The following is a 14,340-nucleotide window of genomic DNA, read 5'->3' as shown; positions in this document are numbered from 1 at the left end:
GATAATATTTAATGTTTTCACACCCGGATCCTCGCCAGAAGCTGCGAGTTTTTATATTGGGGGGGGGGGAGAAGCTGTGCGATAAATCCCTGCTTCGTCAGTAAAACGAAAGCGCTGCCTGTTTATTTTCCTTTTTGCAAAGGCGCGTCCTTTTGCAACACCCCCCCCCCCGTTAAAAATATATATATATAAGCGGTTCCCATCAGGCCGAGGCTCAAATCTGCATTTCATTACAGCGCCGGACAGCCCATCCCGCCCTCTCCGGGTTAGTGACCCACCCAGTCCCTCCCCCGCGTCTCCAGATTTTCCTCCCCGGCCGGATCCTCGCGCGTGCTTCCTCCTCGGGAGTAAGACCCGCCTGCCTTTCCTCCCGGAGGGGTTTACTCGAAGGCAAGAGGATTGCGCCAAGAAAAATACAGCTTTTGCGGGCGGGGCATTTCCCGCTGCAAAAAAAAAAAAATGCACCGGGGGGGGAGAGGGAGGTCGGGTCCCCACCCCGCGCGATCCCTCCCCAGCTGCGGGAGGAGATTTTGCAATTTTTAAAATTGCAATAAATCCCCAGTTGGGCCCTCCGGTCGCCTCCGCGGCTGCAAAAAAGCGGTTCCTACTCGCACAGAACCGCTTGTCACTGCAAGGCTGCTGGCGGATTTTCCCCCCACCCTCTCCACCTTTTGCATCTCTCTCAAAAAAAAAACAAAAAAAAACCCAACAAACCACCCATTTTTTAAAAATTCGCTTTTTCCCCGCCCGGTAAACAACAGCTGGGAGCCATCTTGGCAGCAGGGTGGAGTATGGGGGGGGGGCAGAGGAGGACGACGAGACGTCTAAAAAGAGCCTTATTGAAGATCGCTCTGCGCTTTTCTTCCTTTCCTTGCCTCTTTCCCCTTATTTCAGCATTTTTATATATTTTTAAAAACCTGTTTGCAACGCGCCGCCTTCCAGGTTAGTGCATGGAAAGAGCTGTCCGGCAAGGCTTGCAGTTCCACGCCGAGCTTTTTCCGGGGGGGGGGAGTGTTGGGGTGCCCTTAACCAGAAGTTATTGCATTTCCTCCCTCTGTAATTTTTATCCGGGGGGGAAACATGCTTTGCCGTAAGTATTTAGACCAATTCGTCTGACTTTAGATGGAGGGAGGGGGCTGTTCTTCATTTTCACCATCTCTCTCTCTCCCCCCCCCCCGCAACCCCGCAAAAAAATAGCACATAATTCCCTTTCGCATCCCCCCAAGATCTGTGAAACGTTGTGTTTATTTTTAGCAGCCAGGAATGTTGCTGGTGGTTTTTGCAACAAACTGTCGAGCCCAAAATGTATATATATATTTTCTCCTCCTGAATAGATCGATCGATCGATAGATTCTCCTCCCAATTCGGTTTGTCCATCCTGAAACTGGAGCTTAAGAGTTGCAGTTATATCCCCCCCCCAAAAAAAAAGCCTATTTAACAGCACAGCCTGTGGATGTTTACTCGGAAGTAGGCCCTATTGTGGCTCTGTGTACTCTCAGGTAAGTGCAGAGGATTGTAGTCCTAAGGATTTCTCTCTCTCTCGCCCCCCCCAAAACCCCCCAGATTTAATTCAGTAGATGTCCAGGGCTAATATATCCTGAGGAATCGTAAATGCATTAATTTAGGAAGCTGCCTGGACCACAGAATAGTAAAAAAATTCTTTTTTTCCCACCACTTACCAAAGGTCGTTCTAACCTTGAAGCAAGCTTTACACACACACACACACACACAGCCCTCCTCCAGCTTCCAGATTCTCACCCCTGATGCAAGCTTTGGGGCTGCAACCCTACATCTACTTTCCTGCGAGTAAACCCTATTGAAATCACATTTCCTTTAAATAATAATAATACATAATACTATTATTATTATTATTATTATTATTAAAGAATGCTTAACTTCACAAACATAATTGCTTACAGAAACACATTAGTGAGTTTGTAGTAGTGGTGTTACACTATTTTCACTATGGCGTCTATCACCAGTTTACACTACATTCCTATTAAATTTACAAGTCTTCATTTCTTGTTTTTTCTGTTAAATAAAAAAAATCACACCCCATATCTCAGTGTTATAGTTTGCAGTTTGTGTGTGTGTGTGTGTGATTAGATTAGCAATGCTGCTTGTTACGAAAATAAAACATTTTGCTTGGGGTTTTTTAAGCTGTTGGTGGTTTTATGGAAAGCTTTTGGGAACCGTTTTTTTTTCAGGCACCACCCTTGTGCTAGCAAAGAAGAGGGAAAGAGAGAGGAGGCCGGTTTCACAAATTATTTCTAGAAGATCAATAGCGCAGTCCTGATCATGTTTACTCAGGAGTCGGACCCCTTGCAAGTGTGTGTACTAGAACTCCGTCCTTAGAGAGGAACCTTGAAATATTTATTTATTAGACTTGCCTGCCTTAACAGGGTAGGAAAGGGGTTAGAAACAGTCAAGGTCTCCCCCCCCCCCCCGTGCTTATTTTTTCTTTGTATTAAAGCTTTCATGTATAAGATCAAAGTCTTTTCCCATGTGTCCCCCTTGCTTTATAAAGCTTGCTAGTTTTAAACCTGTGGATTACAAAGCTTTTTCGATTTTTACCCCCTCCCTAAAAAAGACAAATTCTCAACTGTAGGCTGCCAATTTTGTCCCAGTTTATGGAAATGACCATAAACTATTTTGGCTCTGGCTGTATTTTATGTCTTCTCCCCCATCCTTCCAACAGACAACTTGATTTATTTAAATAGGTGTTGTGGCAAAGGTGTGGGGCATCTTCCTTCAGCAACAATTGGGGAATCTTTTAGGGTTTGGGGGTTTTCCGTAAGGGCTTGGTGGATGAGCTACAGGTTTCCTGGTCTCTGTTCCCATGTTTTAGGACTCGGGTGCAGCAAGGGGGTGTTGACCCTTCACCCATTTGGGTGTTCAGCTGCTGAAACCCAAATATAGCTTGCCTAAGAAAGTGGGGAGTCCAATCTGAATATTTGGCTGTGCGTCTGCTGGGTCACAGGCCTCAGTGGGTCGATAGCCAGATACTGATATATGCATTTGCACAAGCTGACATAAATGGCAATATGATCTTACAGAGTTTCCTTTTGGCAATGCTGCGCTGTTGTAACCGCCTGATTTAAAAGCCCAGTTCTGGGCAAGGAGGAATCTGGCCTTAAGGAGGATCCTTGCGCTCCCTCCCGCTACCACCAATGATGTAAAACTTTAAATTTCCCAACTGGAAATCCTGGACCCCAAGATTTTTGGCTGGAGGGCCGGGTAAGGGAGGGAGTATTTGTGCATGTGTCTTATTTCCCTTGTGGCCTCATGGAGCACTGGATCGATGGGCAGCCATGGCATCTCCCTGGTGAGCCAGGAGAAGACGCAGTCCGTCAGCTGCCTCCTGAGAGACGCATCGCATTTCCTGCAAGGAACTGAATAGAAGAACTGAATTGCCCCCCAGCCCATTATATCACATCAGCAACTGCATATGCAGGTGAGGCTGAGAGGTGGCAAATTTGGCTCAAGGTCACAGTGAGCTGCTTGCCAGGGTGTGGGATTTGAACCCAGGCCTTTCCAGTCTCAGCCTTACATACTGACCATTGCACCACCCTCCAGGGTTTGTGGCCAAGTCCTGCATGCAGCTGTTGGCTTTGAACACCTTTTCACATGCTGTCTTTGGCTTGTGGGGTAAGAAAGGGGGTATTCATATCTGTTACACCTTTCGTTGGGGAAAGAGAGCCATTTGCAGTCTTCCCACGTTGCAGTGTGTACCTGCAGTATACTCTGTACGAAAGCTGGTTTTGCAAAGACTACGAAAGCTGGGTTTGCAAAGACGTCGGGTGTGTTCACAAAAGCATGTCGATTTTATTCCTGGCCAGCACCAGTTAAAACACACAGAAACTATCTCTAGGAAGCAATGTCAGTTCCATTTCATTTATAACACTGCAAGTGGGAAGCACTTATTTTAATTTGCTGCCCCAACAATCAGAGATTTAAAAAATCTTAGAACAGTAAAATGGAGTTGGACTGCCAAGGGTCATCTAGTCCAGAGTCCCTGGCAGGTGGCCATCTGACCTCTGAAAAAGGACTTTTCCCTTCCTTCCTTCCTTCCTTCCTTCCTTCCTTCCTTCCCTTTGTAAGGCATCTTGTGCAGGTTGCTATTCTGTTAACCACAAATACCCACAAGACCCACCAGCAACAGGGAAGAGTGGCTTCGTCCAACAGGTTGAAGCAAACACACAATACTGAACGGGAATCCTTGGTCAAGGTCAAGGCTTCTTCACACAGAGAGGCCCATTATAATTTCTCAACACCCCCAAAGCCCTTTTTCTGAAGGTGGATTGCCCAGCAGAGCTGGTAACAGAAGATGCTACTATTTGAGCAGAGTTTCTCATCCACATTGTGAAAAGGGTGGAGCTGCAGAATTTGCAAACTTTGACCACCAAGTTCCTTGGTGCATAGGGGAGAAGGCCCAGCTCAGTTGCCTCCCGTTTGGTGGTTACATTTAAATGATTACACCTCCCAACACTTTGCATTGATATGAAGAGTCACAGTTGCGGTGCCTGCAACAGTGTGGGCAGTTAGTTATCTCTTCTTCCAGAAAGTCACATTTCCACCAAACATTATTGCTGCTATTAATCATTTCTGCAGAATGGTTTCTGTTTGCAGGCTTAATTTTTTGTATATGTTTTTATTTTTAAAATAACAGATGCAACCATATATATGAAAAATGCACAAAGTATTCCAGACAGACAGACTGTTAAGTCATGCAGGTAAGAACACAGGGCTCAAAACCCCTAAGTTTCTCCATGCATTGTAAAACATCAGTATGAAGGTGCAAAGGAAACTATTCACATGACATCAGCTAGGATAAGTTGAAAATGATAAACTGCTCAGCATTTTACAGTTCGTTTATGAGCGAAGGTGACAAACATCCACTGTGCCCTTATCCAGGCTTCCTCAACCTCGGCCCTCCAGATGTTTTGAGACTACAATTCCCTTCATCCCTGACCACTGGTCCTGCTAGCTGGGGATCATGGGAGTTGTAGGCCAAAAACATCTGGAGGGCCGAGGTTGAGGAAGCCTGCTCTTATCCCTGCACTCCTGGAGGAAGGGTGAGGTGTAAATTTAATAAATTATTTCAGAAAACGTAACCATTTAATAAAGCAGCCTTTACAAGGGTTCAAAGTTTGACCCTTTTGGTTTGTTTTTTGTTCCCCCCCAAAAAACCACCCAAAATTATTACAAGTAGTTAGGAATGAAATGGACTCTCAGACAAGGTGGGATCATTTCTGAAATCTGCAAACTGCTTCATAGTTTTTAAAAATGTGACTAAGACTACTCACAGCTGTTGAGAGTGCTCCAGTGACTCTGAGGCTAATCCTAAACCTGTTTACTCTGAAGGAAGTTCTACTCAGAACAGTGGCAAATATACCCGCATAAAATAACATAAAATTTCAGAGCTGGAAGGGTCCCTGAGAGTCGTACGAGACTGATGCCCAAGGTCTTATGAAATGGACTTGAACCCAGCTCAGTTTCCTTCTTTATGAAATGATTTCCTTAAACGTCATTGTAATGCCATGCTCTTTCAAGCAATCTGAACCTCATTTGATGGGGCTCCTGATTTCCTTCCGATTTTTACGTATTGTAATGAGTGAGGGCCCCAGATCAAGCTCTGGGCCAGATCTGGAGACCCCCGGGACCCAACCATTCTCTCTGCAAAGTGGGGGCTGTGTCACTGAGCCCAGAGGACTGAGCAGCGTCCTCAAGAAACCCCAATAAAACGAACCACGGATTGCTGCGAAGAGCCAACGCTTCCTGAAGCAACCTGCAATTTCAATTCCAGGATGGCCTGGCAGTAGTGTGTCTCCCTCTCTACACACACCTGTTTCTGCATTTGCACAACTTAATACAGCAGCAGCCGTTGTGCTGTTCAACACGTTCCACTCTCCCTCGTTCAGGGTTTAGCGATTTGCGTTTGCCTGGCAAGCTGATAGGATCACATCACGTTGCAGCGTGTGGGCAAACAGAATTTTCCAGCGATTTCTCATCAGCTCAAAATGTCCAGCTTCCCAGAGAGCCGGCTTAGTGGGGGAAGGACAGGAGCTTTACGTCTGAGATTACTCTGTAGTCTCCCAGGTGAGGTGAGCCACAAAACTGGGAAGACCTTAGAAACCAGCCCATCCTGAACATCACTCCTGCTTGTTTCCTATTTGTAACACACACACACACACACACACACACACAGACAGATATCCTCACTCTCTCCTTCCATCTCTTAAATGCCTGCCCAAAAAATCAACCCGGATTTCTTCCCAAGCTAGGCTGGGGAGAGTACAGCTACGCTCTTATTTCCACAAACATCCCTCCTGCCTGCTGTGCATTTGATACAGAATTTGCTTTGAGCTATAAATCCCTGGGGAGGGCTGGGAAAAGCAAGAGGATGAGAGAATCTGCAGTCACACTTCCAGAATTCGAGAGAGTGCTGGGTGTGCACATTTTCTTGTTGTTGCATCGTTAATGTGCCATTTTTCAAGGCATGGTGAGAGATATACTGTTAAGGGGAAGGCACAGATTTCTAACTTGGAAATCTGCATTGTTTAAAGCCATGTTTGGGCTGGCGGGGAGAGCATTGATTTGCCCCCCTTGCTGATGGATCCTTTGAAAGGAAAGCCAGTTTCAAAAGAAAAGGGTACTATTAAGAGAGAGAGAGAGACAGAGACAGAGAGAGAGAGAGAGAGAGAGAGAGAGAGAGAGAGAATGTATGTATGGGGGGGGGAGTGTTTAACCTATTCCCTCCCCAAGGCACCAGTTGATTAGAGAAATCGAGATCAGAGCGCCCTGGAAAATTCATACCAGCTGAAGTTTGCTCGGGCTTTTAGCTGGAAAAGGACAAATTTCTAAAACCAACAATGGTCTGAATATACAAGATGCACTGAGATACAGCCATTTGTAAAAGGCTGCAAGTGGGTGGCATGTCCTCCATACAGTATTTATGTTTTATCTGTTTAAAAAAGACAAAATTTTAAGTACAGGTATCTGCATTAAGGTTCCATCAAGCTGAAAGAGCCTCTGGGTGGGTTTGAGCAAGCAGCTAGCCCTCAGTGTGCATACCTCACAGGAGTGGTGTAAGGACAGCTCTGAGCTCTTTGGATGAAAAGCAGGATACGAATGTGATAAATACTCAGAGAGGGAGCGGAAGGGAGAGAGGGAGATCTGCCCTGAGGAACTTCCAGTCTGATAGGTAAGGAAAAGTTGCCCTAATAAAGGGGGAAAGGGGTGAATGTGAGCAAATGCATCGATCCTTTAAAATAAGAAACATCTGGCTGCAATATTCGCATGCAAAGATTGTCATTTTTAAAAGAATAGCGTTGTCTGTTTTAAAAGTTACGGGTGTGGCCAGTGCCAGATTTATGTATCAGCTAAACAAGCTATAGCTTCAGGCCCCACTCTCTTGGGGGCCCCAACAAAATTAAAGGAAAAAACCAACTGGATGTACATTTCCAAAACATAAGATAAAAAACAAATATAATAAAGCCTACATACAGCAGCAGTGTTTTGCGTTGTGTCGGCTCCTATGATGTAAGTCATGGGTGCTGCCTGCTAGCCTGCTCCCTAAAACATCACTGGTTTGCTCCTTTCTATATATAGGGTGCCTACATTCTGCATGGACTGGTTGCACGGCAAGATGTGCAAATGGCTTGAGATACCTGTTGGGTCCATAAATCCCCATATAGCATATATTCAACACAAAAAACAGTGGCAATTTGTTGTTGACAAAGGACAGCTGGACATAGAAAGGGCCCCATTACCTTCAGTAGCTGAGGGCCTCATCAAACCTAAATCTGGCCCTGGGTGTGGGCACATATATGCACACAGACACCCACAACCTCGAGGTTGTGCGTGCCTCTCGCAAAGTCTTCCACCTCCTCTGGTCCCTGACAAATCATTTGAGAACAGAAAGGAAGTTATAAGCTCTGGCGCCGCTTTGGAGATGGAAGTGAAAAAAGCTGTCCAGGAAATGTAATCGCAGGTGTGATTCTGAAGACATGTCCATTCTGCAGAGAGGCCCAATGGCCTTGGTTTTTATTTAATTGAACAGAATAAACTAGCTTGAGAGAGAGAGGGAGGGAAGGATGAATAATGTCCTAAGTTGCAAAGCATACGAAAGCTAATGTTTGTCCTGCACATGCAGACGAGCAAAAGTTACAACCTGAGCGCCTAATGTTTCGCTGTGCTGGGATGCACTCTCTCACCCAGACATGTTCAAGAGTGTGATGGGGCAGCAGAGCTCCAGGGGTCTATCATAGAAGCAGGGATGGTTGCTTTGGGCTGGGCTCCTGGCCTCTCTTGCAAGGCACTCTTCGCAGCCTGTGTTTTGACCGTGGAGGGTGCAAATGGCCTGCTTTCAGCCATGCAATTGGTGTGCTTAGACTATGTGTGGGTCAGAAGCCGGGATGCAGGACTTGGGGCCGGCCCTATCATTGGGCAGTGTGAGGCTGGCAGGGCGGCAGCAGCAGCAGCAGCACTCTGGCTGTCCCTCCTCCTGAGCGCAGAGGCTTGCAACCTTCTGTTGGAGGGGAGAGCTGCGTGTGCCAGTTGGTCTTTCTTGCCTAATGCCAGGGCCGGGCCTGACCCAAGCAAAAAGCACAATATATAAAGACAGACAGTCCTTCAGGCAGAGGCGTAGGTAGGCCAGGTGGTACCCGGTGTGGGAAATTTCTTGTTTCTCCCCCCCCACACACACACATTGATTTTTATTTTATTTTATTTTTTGCCTGCGGAAATGGTTTTATGTTATTTCATATTTTCTTACAAAGGAATGTGGATCCTGGGCCCCTGATAACAAGTAGGCGACTGTGGACAGATACTTAAATCTACAGGATGGATTGTGTTTTGGCTGCACTGAATTGAAATTTCAGCCTTCGCGACATATGAAAAGCCAAGTAAGCAGTTTTTTTCGTGGAGGAGGGTCAAGATATTAACTGATATGCATGAAATTTCAGATATAGCCAAATAATCCCTAGTGTAGAAAGATAAGACCTTTGGAACAGGCATTTTCAAAACAAAAAGTTTTTTTATGAACCACCCTAGTAGCGCAGTAATTGTTCCTTGATAATTTGTCACCCCCCTCCATGATGGCACCTGGGGCGCCCCCCCCCCTACGCCTCTGCCTTCAGGGTCTTTGGGACACATTTTTGATGCTCTGCTTAGATGGGGAACTGAGGAAACATTCCATTTTCATGGTACTTGTAGCATTTTGCAAGTAGGAGGGACAGTTTTTGTATATTTATAAAGTGCAGAAGAGGGCATCCCAAATGGTCAAGGGGTGGAGCAAATAAAGGTTTCTGCGTTGGGGACTTTTTAGAGAAAAGGTAAGTTAGAGGCGACTTCCTAAAAGTTTGTAAAATTATGCCTGGCATGGAGAAAGTGGACAGAGAGGTTTTTTCTCACCACACCAGAACTCGTGGACATCCAATGAAGCAAATGCTGGAAGATTCAGGAAAGTCATTCATGCAATGCAGAGTTAACCTGTGGAACTCCCTCCCACAGGAGGCAGAGAGGGCCAGGAACTTGGATGGTTTTAACACAGGATTAGACAAATTCATGGATGAGGAGAGGTCTATCGATGGTCACTTGCCACAATGGCCATGCGCTGCCCCCACAGTTGGAGGCAGCCTCGCTTTCGAATACTAGTTACTGAAAACCACAGGAAGGGAGAGGACTCTTGTGCAAAAATCTGGCTTGCTGGTTTCCTATAATGTGCACCTGGTTGTTCAGGGAGGCAGGAGAGGATATATTGTTCATTAATATCCTTCCTAACTTGCGCTAGCAAGTTCCTTCACTGGGCAGAGATTTACATTCCCCTTTTAAACGCACAGCAGATAGCTGGTTGCAGGCTTGTTTAAGGCTCTCAATATTAGGGTCCTGGTAAGTCTCCTTATATCCCTCTTAAAAGAATGAACACGCCACAATCTTGTGCAAAGTATATAAAAGAAGTTTACTCACATCATCAGTTCACAGTTGGATCCCTGAAGGCAGATTTAGTTACAAAGTATATACATGTGGATCTATCCCATGTGGGGATAACCCCAGTGTCCTCTGTTGGCTGAAGCCAACAGAGCGTCTCTAGCTAAAAGCTGCTCCAACGACAGAGGAGTGAAAGAGAGAGGGTGTGCTGCGTGTCTTGTGCTTTTGTTACCTGCACAGGTAAGGCCACGCCCACCTCTAGCCACATGCAAGAGGAAGGATGCTCCAGGCCAGGAGGAAACAGGAAGTTTTCGACTGGATGGGCCAAGCATTCCCCTGCATGTCCACTCTAGGAAAACAAGGAATGTTGTACTTGTCTGCTACTTATGTATCACATCCCACAGTTGTTGGCATCTTGACAGACAATGGAGTACACTTCTGGGGGCGATGTCAAACCACTGTGTTAACAGAACTGAAGTGACCTCCCTGGGGCACAAGCCCAGGCAGTGTCCTGGGATGTCCAGACAACAAGAACCTCCCCCCGCCCCGCACCGCCTCGCTGAGGTGCTCAAAGGAAATCGGAGCAACATGTTCATGCATCTGGTTGTCCCTTGTGAGAACACGATGCTGGACATAAGTAACAGTCAAGTACAACATTCCTTGTTTTCCTAGAGTGGACAAGCAGGGGAATCAGGCCACTGGCCTTATACAGAAGACTCTGCTTATATTCCAATTAGTCTGAAAAGTTGGCACTGGTATACAGCTACTGGTGTGTGGTCTTTAAAAAAATAAATAAATAAATAAAGGAAGAACACTTTTTCTAAAGACAACATTAAATAAAGAACTAGGCACAGAGAAAACTGTTTAAAGACCATGGCAGCCCCATAATGCATCACAATTAGTTATCCTTTCTGTCTGACCTTTTTGGCCAAAATGGATCGATAAAGGGACAGCAGGAAACTGCAGGAATGAGAAGAGACTTGTGTTATGCTTAAAATTTCCCCCAGGGACCCCCAAGGCTGAAGTTCGTGGCACAACATTGTCTCAAAGCCTTGCTAGGTGGGTTTTTGCTGCAGTGCCTGCTTTGGGAGGGGAGAAGGGGGGGGGAGGCAGAGAATGCTTTGATGGTGGGATTTTGGATCAAGGGCAGCCTGATGTCCTCTGCTCGCTCGTATCAAATGTATTTCTGATTATATGGAAGCCGAAGCACGAAAAACAGCGAGAGATATGCATACAAATCTGAAAGCCGGATGCCTTTTGCATATCTTATCAATCTGCTGTGCACTTAAAAAGGGGACTTTCACGGCCATTGCGAATCTGCAAAATCTGATTAAAAACAATAAACAAAACCAAAACAAACCAGCACCCGGCAAGGAGCTTTCGTTCACCTAGGAAAGAGCTTGGATATGAGCCACTGACCGTTCCCCCATGCAATGTCACAAGTTGCTTTCAAGAAATGAAATGAAACCTTTGGCCTGGGGGCTGCTCCCCACAGGAAAAACAAGAGTCTGAATTTGGGAGGCAGGACCACAGAGCAGTGCAAAGAGGACATGCAGAAGGATTTCACCTCCTTCCGCAGGGCCTGTAAGACAGAGCTATTCCGCCTGGCTTTCAATTTGAACTTAGCCTGATCTTTTATTCCCCTTCCTTCCCTCCCCCTCCCCTTTTTATGAAGATTACCCACTCTGGGATCCCACAGCTAATTCTCCCCTGGTCTCCTCACTGGCCCAAATAGGACTAATTTAGCCTGCTAGTCCTGGTGATCATCTAATGTTTATTGGATGGATTCCGCCCCTAAACTGATTTTTGAATTCTGAATTTATTATTCACGTTTTATACTGTATTTTATGTTGTTTGTTGTTGAATCAATTGTTTTAAATTTGTTATTAGCTGCCCTGAGCCCGGTTTTCTGAACCAGGAAGGGCGGGGTATAAATAAAAATTTATTATAATAAACACAGGAAGGAGATCCCATTTCTGCCAGCTGCATTGCCAAGATCACCCCCCCCCAAGCACTTTCAGTTTTCTTTTCCAGGTGGCACCAAACATGCTGAGCCTATGGGGCATGCTCAGTCCTCATTGGACAGAGGACTTGGAATTTTCTTTTCAGGATGTGTTGGACTTCTGCATCCCTGGGGGGTGGGAGTGAAATTGCGGTTCTGCTGAGCATGCCGATACCCCCATCTTGTTTCTGCTTGTTTCTCCAACGAAAATAGGAACATCCTACCATACTGTGATGGCCTGGGACATGACTTGGACTCGGAACCAGAGGAGTCTCAGTCCGCACCAGATCCTTTGCCTCAGGCAGCATGTGAACCAGGTCTGGGGTCTGATCCTGAAGAGTCCCAGTCTGCACAGGTTCCCCTGCAACAAGCACCAGCTGGGCCGAGTCAGGGGCCTGAGCCTGCCCTGGCTCCAGATGCAGGGATTCCCTCGTTGCCTCCAGCTGGGCCATCACTTACAGCTGCTCCACTAGCGGTTGGGTCAGGGGAGGCTGAGGCGGCCTCGGGGTCTAGTAACCCAACAACGTCTCCCGAGCTGCAGAGACTAAGGTCTGAGAGAATGAGAGACCTGAGTACTCGCAGGAGGAGTGCTTGCCTTCGGCCGAGACAGGAAGGTGGGTCGCCGGGGGATCAGGACCAGCCGCTACCCTGACAAAGATAAAAGGCTGTCGGACCCCGTCCCAGGTTGCTGGAGCAACGTTGCTGTTTGCCAGAACCTGCCTGAGATCCTGTACCTGTCCTTGCCTGGTTTCCTGCCTCATGTCCTGCCTTGGCCTTGTCGGACTGACTCCTAGCGGAACCTCCGGATTCTGGACCGGTCCTGGACCACGTTTCATGGGTTACCCCCGGGCCCACCACATCTGCATCCCTGGGGGGTGGGAGTGAAATTGCGGTTCTTCTGAGCGTGCCAGTACCCCAATCTTGTTTCTGCTTGTTTCTCCAGTGAAAATAGGAACATCCTACCATACCTTCCAGTATTTCTCCAGTGAAAATAGGGACGTCCTAAGGAAAAGCGGGTCAAGATGGAGCAAGCTTGTTTTCTCCCACTCTGGAGGGTAGAACTCGAACCAATGGCTTCAAGTTACAAGGAAGGAGATTCTGACTGAACATCATCAGGAAGAACTTTATGATGGCAAGAAGTGTTGGACAGTGGAACAGATGCACTCGGAAGCTTGTGGCCTCTCCTTCCTTGGAGGTCTTCAAGCAGGGGTTGGATGGTCACCTGTCATGGATGCTTTAGCTGAGATTCTTGCATTTCAGGGGTTGGACTAGATGGCCCTTGGGGGGCCCTTTCCAACTCTACAGTTCTATTATTCCAGGATCAAATCAGAAACCTGGTCAGCTTCTGTAAATCCAGGACTGTCCCTGGGAAAAAGGGACAACTCAGAGGGTCTGAAGTTGGGGTTCTTCCTCGGAACGCAGATGAGCTTTTCTGCACCACTGATGGTCCATTTCCTGAGATGCGTCCCATGTGAAAGTCAAGAAGATAATTCTGGGATGGAGGGAAAGATTGTGTGTGTGTGTGTGTGTGTGTGTGTGTGTGTGTGTGAATGCCGGCGTTATCTAGGTTCCAAGACATTTCATCCCAAGGCAGCTGAGTGTATCTTAATATGCATGTAAAAGTGTGTGTCTGCCCCCCGCCCCCGTCTCCGTCTCCCACATGGAAAATATTTGCAACTGCCTTTGCCATTTGAAGGATCCGTTGCCAGGGACATTTCAAGGTGATACGCAAGTGCTGTGTTTGGAAGATCACAGAGCATTAACGCGGCAGGAGACAGAGAGAAAGAAAGTTGAAAAGTTACCTGCCTCCTCCTCCTCCTCCTGTGCCTTTGCTGCGTCCTTCTTAAAATTCGCCTCCTCCATTCACTGCCCTTTTAAACAAGCAGAAATCTCTTTCTCTTCCCCCTCTCTCTGAACTGGAAAATCTAGATCTGCATTATCGGCAGATTTGCTGTATCTGAGAAAGAGGCCTTCTTGAATGCTCTGGAAAATACAGGCAATTTTTGCCCAAGGTTAGATTCCTGAAGGCACCTCGAAATAACATGAAATCAAACATAACATTGGAGGGGGGTGGGAAGAAGATGGCTTTCTTTGCAAAGTCAATGAGCACCTGTTTGTCTGAGAAGGACACTTGTTTAAACAAAAATGCCTGTTTAGAAGATGATGAGCTGCTCTGGTCCCAGTTTCATAGCAGTAATAAAAAGATAAACCTTGATAAGGAAGGAAGGAAGGAAGGAAGGAAGGAAGGAAGGAAGGAAGGAAGGCAGGAAGGCAGGAAGGCAAAGCTGGGAAACATTTTTACCATGCTACAAGATAAAAAATATAAACCTAGTGATTCAAAGTTCTCACATTTGGTTAACTGAAAGATTTATACCCTACATTTAACCTAATTAGGATTCCCAACATGG

This window comes from Podarcis pityusensis, assembly GCF_964106645.2.
Source record: "Podarcis pityusensis genome assembly, chromosome: 14".
Lineage (NCBI taxonomy): Eukaryota > Metazoa > Chordata > Lepidosauria > Squamata > Lacertidae > Podarcis > Podarcis pityusensis.
Note: the sequence above shows the minus strand (reverse complement) of the source record.